A 7864-nucleotide genomic window follows, 5' to 3' on the forward strand; every position below is an offset into this window, starting at 1 on the left:
TCACTGTCGCCGAGGCGTTTTTCATCTTCGCCACAGCGCCATGCTGGCGCACGGTCCTCCAGTCCCCGCCGGGAAAAGTAACGCAAGTGACCCTTGAAGGCGAGGTCGCTGGCAGTCGACGTGCTGAAGACCTCCGATCGACGCTAACAGTAAAGGGTGTAGATTCGACTGAGCAATATGTGCGGCTTTCTCTGGATATACCGGTGCTGATAGACGGCTATGCAGTAGGTGCTTTAGTTGATACCGGGGCTGACTATTCGATACTAAGCGGGAAAATGACCAGACTACTAAAGAAGGTAATCACGCCCTGGCATGGCTCTGTGATTCGAACGGCTGGTGGCCACACCGTCTCTCCGCTTGGAACCTGCACAAGTAGAGTTCGGGTCTGCGGTTATACTTATGTAGGAAGTTTTCATGTGCTCCGTGAATGTTCACGCGACGTTATTCTTGGTGTTGACTTCCTGCAGGAGTATGGAGCTGTCATTGATCTTCAAGAGAATCGCATCACCTTCTCAGCCGACCGAGCAATCGACAAGCAGGACGACCAACAACGTACCGACGTTCTTCGTGTTTCTGCTGAAAGTATAACGCTTCCTCCAAGAGCCAATGTTATTGTCGACGTCACATGCTGTGGATTGCGAAATGGTGAAGCGATTGCAGAAAGTAATTTTGAACACCTGCTGACTCAAGGTGTTTGTGTGGCTAGGAGTATCATACAGCTACGTGATGGCCGATCTCAACTGCTCGTTACAAATTTCAGCAATGAACACCGACGCCTTTTCCGTGGCACTTCATTAGCGTTTGCAGATGAATTAGGAATCGTTCCCATCTGCTTGTCGTCGGATGCAGTGGAGGCCGCCGATACGTCTCTAAACAATATCGATATTAATTCTAATCTCACACCAGAAAACCAGACAGCACTGCGAAAACTCTTGCTTGAATTCAAGTCATGCTTCGCTGCTTCCTCTAAGGTGCGCCAGACTTCGATCACTAGGCACAGAATCATCACTTACGACGACGCCCGCCCAGTACACCAACAGCCTTACCGTGTGTCAGCGAAAGAACGAGAAGCCATTCATACGCAAGTTCGAGAAATGCTTGACGACGGCATCATCGAGCCTTCCAACAGTGCGTGGTCCTCTCCGATCGTCCTGGTCAAGAAGAAAGACGGAACACTACGTTTTTGGGTCGATTACCGGAAGCTGAACAGCGTGACTAGAAGGACGTGTACCCGCTGCCAAGCATCGACGAATCGTTAGACAGATTATGCCGTGCCCACTATTTTTCCTCTTTGGATTAAAAAAGCGGGTACTGGCAGATTGAGGTTGACGAGCGAGACCGCGAGAAAACGGCATTTGTGGCCCCTGATAGCCTGTGTGAATTTCGAGTCCTTCCTTTTGGTTTGTGTTCAGCGCCCGCAACCTTCCAGCGAATGATGGACACTGTGCTTACTGGTCTGTAGTGGCAAACTTGTCTCGTATACCTTGATGATGTTGTCGTTTTTTCTGAAACCTTCCAGCAACATCTTCACCGCCTCAGGAGTGTGCTACAGGCTATTCAATCAGCAGATCTTACACTCAAACCGCAGAAGTGTCACTTTGGTTATGAAGAGCTCAAATTCCTTGGCCATGTAGTCAACGCCAAAGGGGTCCGACCCGACCCCGACAAACTTGCCGCTGTAGCTGCGCTTCCGCATCCTACAGACAAAAAGACTGTTCGGCGCTTTCTGGGCTTGTGCGCCTACTATCGACGATTTATTAGAGGGTTTTCGAAGATAGCGGAATCCTTGACTCGCCTTACACGCAACGACACACCGTTTGGATGGGCTACAAAGCAACAGGCTGCTTTTGCCGAGCTACGACAGCGGATGCAGTCAGCCCCTGTTCTTGCGCATTTTGACGATGATGCTGAGACAGAGGTGCACACTGACGCCAGTAACAACGGCCTCGGCGCAGTGCTCGTCCAGCATCAACACGGCAAAGAACGAGTCATAGCCTATGCCAGCCGCTCACTGTCCCGTACCGAGGTAAATTACACGAGCACAGAGAAAGAGTGTCTCGCAGTAGTGTGGGCGATCACCAAGTTTTGCCCGTACCTCTATGGTCGTCCATTTAAAGTGGTGACGGACCACCATGCCCTCTGCTGGTTGGTAAACATTCGTGATCCCTCTGGACGACTGGCCCGATGGAGCTCGCGTCTACAGGAATTTGATGTGACCATCGTATATAAGTCTGGACGGAAGCATGAAGACGCTGATACGCTGTCGCATGCACCTTTAGTCAATCAAAAAGAAGAGGACGATGACGGTTTCCTGGGCGCTCTTAGCTCATCTGACTTGAGCAGACGCCAGCGAGAGGATGAAGAGATTTGACCGCTCATCGACTATCTGGAGGGTCATAGCGCCGTTATACCTCGCCATCTATCTCGCGTCGTGACGTCTTTCTGCCTCCGAGATAATGTCCTGTACAAAAAAAAATGCCCGTTCTACGAGCCGCTCTTACCTCCTCGTCGTTCCGAAGGACATACGGGATGAAGTTCTCTGCGCGTGTCATGACGAGCCCTCATCTGGTCATCTAGGTTATTCGCGAATGCTCGCCAGAGTAAGTGAGGCATACTACTGGCCCAGACTTTCGGCAAGCGTGAAGCAGTACGTTAAAAGCTGTCGTGAATGCCAGCGTCGAAAGTCGCCACCAAGCAAGCCGGCTGGATTACTTCAGCCAATTGATCCACCCCACAAGCCATTTGACCAAGTCGGCATGGACATTCTCGGCCCATTTCCTTTATCGTCTGACAACAACAAAAGGGTCATTGTTGCAACTGACTATTTGACCCGCTATGCTGAGACACAGGCGATGCCACGAGCCACGGCTTCTGAGGTAGCACAGTTCTTCATGTGCCACATTGTTCTGCGCCACGGTGCTCCATCTACAGTGATAACCGACAGAGGAACAGCGTTCACTGCACAGCTTATTGATGAAGTTTTTTGACTAAGTAACACTAGGCATCGAACGGCGACTGCTTACCATCCGCAGAGCAACGGCTTAACCAAGCGACTAAATAAGACAGTCACAAACATGATCTCCATGTACATGTGCATGAAGGCCTTGGTGTTGTATGGGTGCCTAACCGTACGCTGCCCCATATAATGTAAGTTTAGGGCTATAAAGAGCCAATCACAAAGCTAGGTCCCAAGATCCATAACTTCTACATTTACCTACTAGTATAAAGGGTTTGTTGTGCTTGTAAGTGTTTTATAGTAATCTGTCACAATTGTAATTGTTCATTCACATTTAAACCTGTTTTATCGTTCATATTGGCTGATATGTACCTCAGATATGTGGGTATGTGCCTGAGGTGATCAATAGCTTATAGGAATGGCGAGAGCAAAAATTTGTAACTTTAATGCTAGTGCACGTTGAAGTTGTCGACTAGTATAAAGCGTTTGTGCTTGTAGGTGTTTTATATTGCTCTGTCACAATTATGATTCATATTAGTTTTTTGTTAGACCTTTTTTTTGTGTCTCACATCCACGAATCTCCCCATGACGGAAACCGCCAACAGACAAAGCTTGGCACTAAGGTGTTTTGCCCGTAGAACTCAGGAGCCCTATGCCTGAAAAATAGGGGCCAGCGAAACATGGTGCGTGCATGCTTGACGGACTGTGCGCCTTTCATCCTTCCTTTCTGTTGCATTGCACAATGCTTTGTCCCAACTTTTCCTTCCTCTATGCTGGGAATCAGACCGTCACCCAAATGCTTAGCAGGAGAGGAAGAGGTGGTGAGGTCCGTAGCTAGTGCTGCTATCGAGCTGCATGAGGCTTCATCGAAGAGAGCTATCTTCATCCCACGAGGAAGCACAACCGGCGTGGCAGAACAGTTCAGTTCTACTCCTTTTGTGAGTGCTACTCCTTTTGTCATGCACACAACAGTACAGCACACAAGTATGTCCTTCTTAGAACAGTTCTTACGTAGAGGCCCCACTACAAGGTGAACAAAGCATCATCAATCGCTGTGGAGGAGACTCAAACGGGTGTCAGGCACCAAGATGGTGCTATCACTTCATCAATCACACTAAGTGTGTTCCTGTCTTTGCCATGGTAGTCTTCTTCGAAAGCGACGGTAGGAACAAATTGTTTAATGATATTTCCCGCTACCACAGTCGACGAAAGCACCGCATTGCTCCAGAAAATCGATACCAAGAATGACATCGTGCGAACAACGAGATAAAACCAGAAATTCAGATACAAATACTTTTCCAGCCAATGAAACACTGACAACACATACACCAAGAGGATTAAGCCACTCGCCGCCTACACCATGAAAGGTGACTGTATCGTCCCATGGAAACATAACTTTGCGACCTAAGCGGTTTCTGAAGGCGAGGCTCATCATAGACACAGTCGCCCCATTGTCAGTTAACGCCATCGTTGGTATTCCATCAATCAACACATTCACTTTGTTTTCGAGCGTAACAATGGACAGAGGTATATTTTGAAAAGACTGTCCGGCGACCTCACCGCCACTGGCTGCGGATGCTAGTTTCCTGGCGGCAGAGAAGAAGAACGACGCAGAGGAGACGGTGAGCGACGAGCACGGTTGGAGGGTGGTGTCAAACTCCGCTCGGATGCTGGCGAATCACTGTGTCTGGTCTCGCGCGAAAAACGGTCTTTTGGAAACAAATCAGTTGTCCGCAGGTCATATGAAGCACCGGGTCTTGGTGGCGAAGACATGGCTGGTGTCCATCGTGATTGGCGGCGTTGTTGGCGGCAATACCGAGCGATATGCCCCGTGAAACCACAGTTGTAGCACACGGGAGGGTCACGGTTTATACTATATTCATCGGAATGAATCCTGGGCCGCTGCTGTCGGCGAGGAAGTTCGTTATCACGCGAAGAACGGGTTTCTGCCACTCTCTTGAATCCATTGTATTCGTCGTAAGTTGCATCTTGGTAGTAGGATTGGTACTGTCCTTGCCGCAGCGGGACGTAGTCCGGCTGAGAGTCTTGAGTATAAGAATGCGGCTGTCTTCGTCGTGATCGTGCGTCATAGACAGGGCCTCTATCCTAGAGACGTGGCTGATACTGAGGTGTGGCATCAGAATCATCAATGCCCTCCGTCACTCGGTGCGAGGAGAATGAAGCAAGGTTTCGCTCGAACTCTGTCACTGGTAGGGGGGATGAGTGCTTTGGTGGTGTGCCACTTGCGCGTACAGGCCGAGTTCTTCATGTACTATTTGCCGGTTTGTTGATGCAAGATCAAGCGCCTGGTTGCTGTCTATACTCGCGATAGTCGTCACATTGGCTAACCTGCCGAACTTCGGCGTGATGCGCCTCGTCTTCAGTTGCTAAAAAGTGCCGCAATGACGAATGACATCGGGGACAGATTTCAAGGTGTCTTTCGCGATGAGGAAACTGTAAACATCTTCGGCGATTCCTTTTAGAATGTGCCCTACTTTGTCTTCCTCAGACATTCCGGAGTCAATGGTCCTACATAGCTTTATGGCTTCCTCAATGTAGGTCGTGCAAGTTTCGCCGCATTAGCATCTGTTCTGCTCTTTTCTTTCTCATTGTTGGGTCGCCGAAACGCTCTTTAATCTCAGAAACAAATCTGTCCCATGTCGTTAGCGTTTCCTCCCAATTCTCGTACCACATTAATGCAGTATCCGTCGGAAAGAATGTGACGTACAAAAGCTGAGAAGCGGCATCCCATTTGTTAGCGGCGCTCACTCGTTTGTAATGGATGAGCCAAGCCTCGACGTCTTCATCTGGTCTGCCGGCGAAAGGACGAGCATCTCTCAGTTGTGGAGCCGAACTGGTCGGTGCAGAAGTCGAGAGGGGTCGGTGTTCATCTGCGTTGTGGGACATGTCCAGCCCAGATGGATTCGGTGGAAGTCCAGCAATGCGATGGCTCCGTCGGAGAACTTGCGGTTCTACCTCAGTCTTCGGGTGTCCATTACCCAGCACCTCCACCACAACTGTTACAGCGAGCTGTGATAAAATGGGTTTGAGGTGAACGATGGTTGTTCGCGGCAGCTGGTTGGTTGGTTGGATGGTCCCAAGAGGAATGGCTCAACTTACTACAGGGGATCGGCCATGAATCTCGCGGCAGTGGGATACAAAATAAATAAAATACAGTAAAATATATGAAATAGACTAAAGACGAAAATAAGTAATGAGTATGTACTATGAGATTAGCATGGTAGCAGCGCACAGCGATCTGCCAAGACTCTTCGTCTTCCTCTCCTTCTTTTCTCTATCTTTTACTGTGTGTGTGTGTGTGTGTGTGTGTGTGTGTGTGTGTGTGTGTGTGTGTGTGTGTGTGTGTGTGTGTGTGTGTGTGTGTGTGTGTGTGTGTGCGTGCGTGCGTGCGTGCGTGCGTGCGTGCGCGCGTGCACACACGCACGCACGCACAGGGACCCGTGCAAGCACCCCAACAGGAGCGCATTTTCAAGGGGTGGTATCCCCCCTCCGAAATCAAATATGATGCTCCACGCAAATATTCCTGTCCACACCCTTGCACCCCCACAGTCACCGAGCGCCGTTTCGAGATTCACTCATTCAAGGCTTTCGGTTCGCACGCAAGCGGCTTTTTGGCGACTCTGCCTCGTTTCCACGGTCGAGGTGTAGCACACAAAATAACTTCGCATCGTTACATTTTTTCCCTATGGTATTTTTATTGTTGTTAATAATGTTTTTAAATTAACGAGCCTGTAAATTAGCTAATATAGTCATTAGAGGAAAAAAAATATTTCATTGCTAGGAACTTAGTCTACTAATTCAAGTTCCTTGAGTATGTGGCGCACCCACGCTGGGGGATCGGCCAAGAACCGGATAGTTTTCATGGAAGACTTCTGTATAGTAAAAGGTTACGAGTCTGTTGAGAAGCCACGGCTGCCTGGATCGGGCGCCCTCCTCACCTCTTATGATGTTGATTATGATCAGCTGGATTCTTCGTCTTCTTTCCGAAATTTCAATGTCTCACTCATAAGAAATTACCATTTTGGTATATAGAAGACTGAGGCATATGCATTATTCTGCATTCTCGGTTTATTTAGTTATGTCGCATTTTCCTTAGTTCATTTTATAAACGGACCGGCACATTCGCTGCCATTTAAGTGCTTCCTTAATGTTCCACCCACTTTTTGCGGGAATATTACTCGTGCTGGGCGCCTGCCATAGATTGTGAGATTATCATCACTTGTGGTCTAGAACGTATCCGCCTAAGTCATGGCGGCTGTGCCTGCCAAGTAAGTTAAAATTGGGTACAGTTAGAATATTGCTGGCAGAGATGTACATCGAGTTAGTGCTGCTGAGAAGCGTTTTTATTCCCGGCTCATTTCGCCATGAAATTCAGTGCCTTATTTTTCAACGTCTGTGCAACTATCGCGCATTGTAAGAAGAAAGAATTCGGGCAGCTTCGCACTGGTGGGGTCAAATCCGAAGAAACAGCGAAGCTTGGGGTCACGGAGGTGTTCATACAAGGCGTGAACGCTTCTTTCCTGACAACTTTTCGTGGCATTGAAGGGAAAGCTATATCGGAGCGGAGCTTCTGCATATGTAGGCCTACGCGATGCAGTTTGATTTGGCGCGCGTCGAGCCTTTCTATCTCATGGCGCCGCTTTCAGCCGCCCCGATTCTATCGAACATGGCCCGTACCTATTAGGCACACCGGGTACACCCCAAAGTGCAGTCCTGTCACCCCTACTCTTTAACCTCGTCATGAAGAACCTCCCCTCTCTTCTGCGCGAGGTCGAGGGAATACATCACGCACTATATGCCGACGATATTACAATTTGGACCAACACCGGCTCCCCAGCACAAATCGAAGAGCGCCTAAAAAGGCTGCCCTTCTGGTGAACGCCTACA

Source organism: Rhipicephalus microplus, chromosome 7 (genome assembly GCF_043290135.1).
Source record: "Rhipicephalus microplus isolate Deutch F79 chromosome 7, USDA_Rmic, whole genome shotgun sequence".
NCBI classification, from domain to species: Eukaryota; Metazoa; Arthropoda; class Arachnida; order Ixodida; family Ixodidae; genus Rhipicephalus; species Rhipicephalus microplus.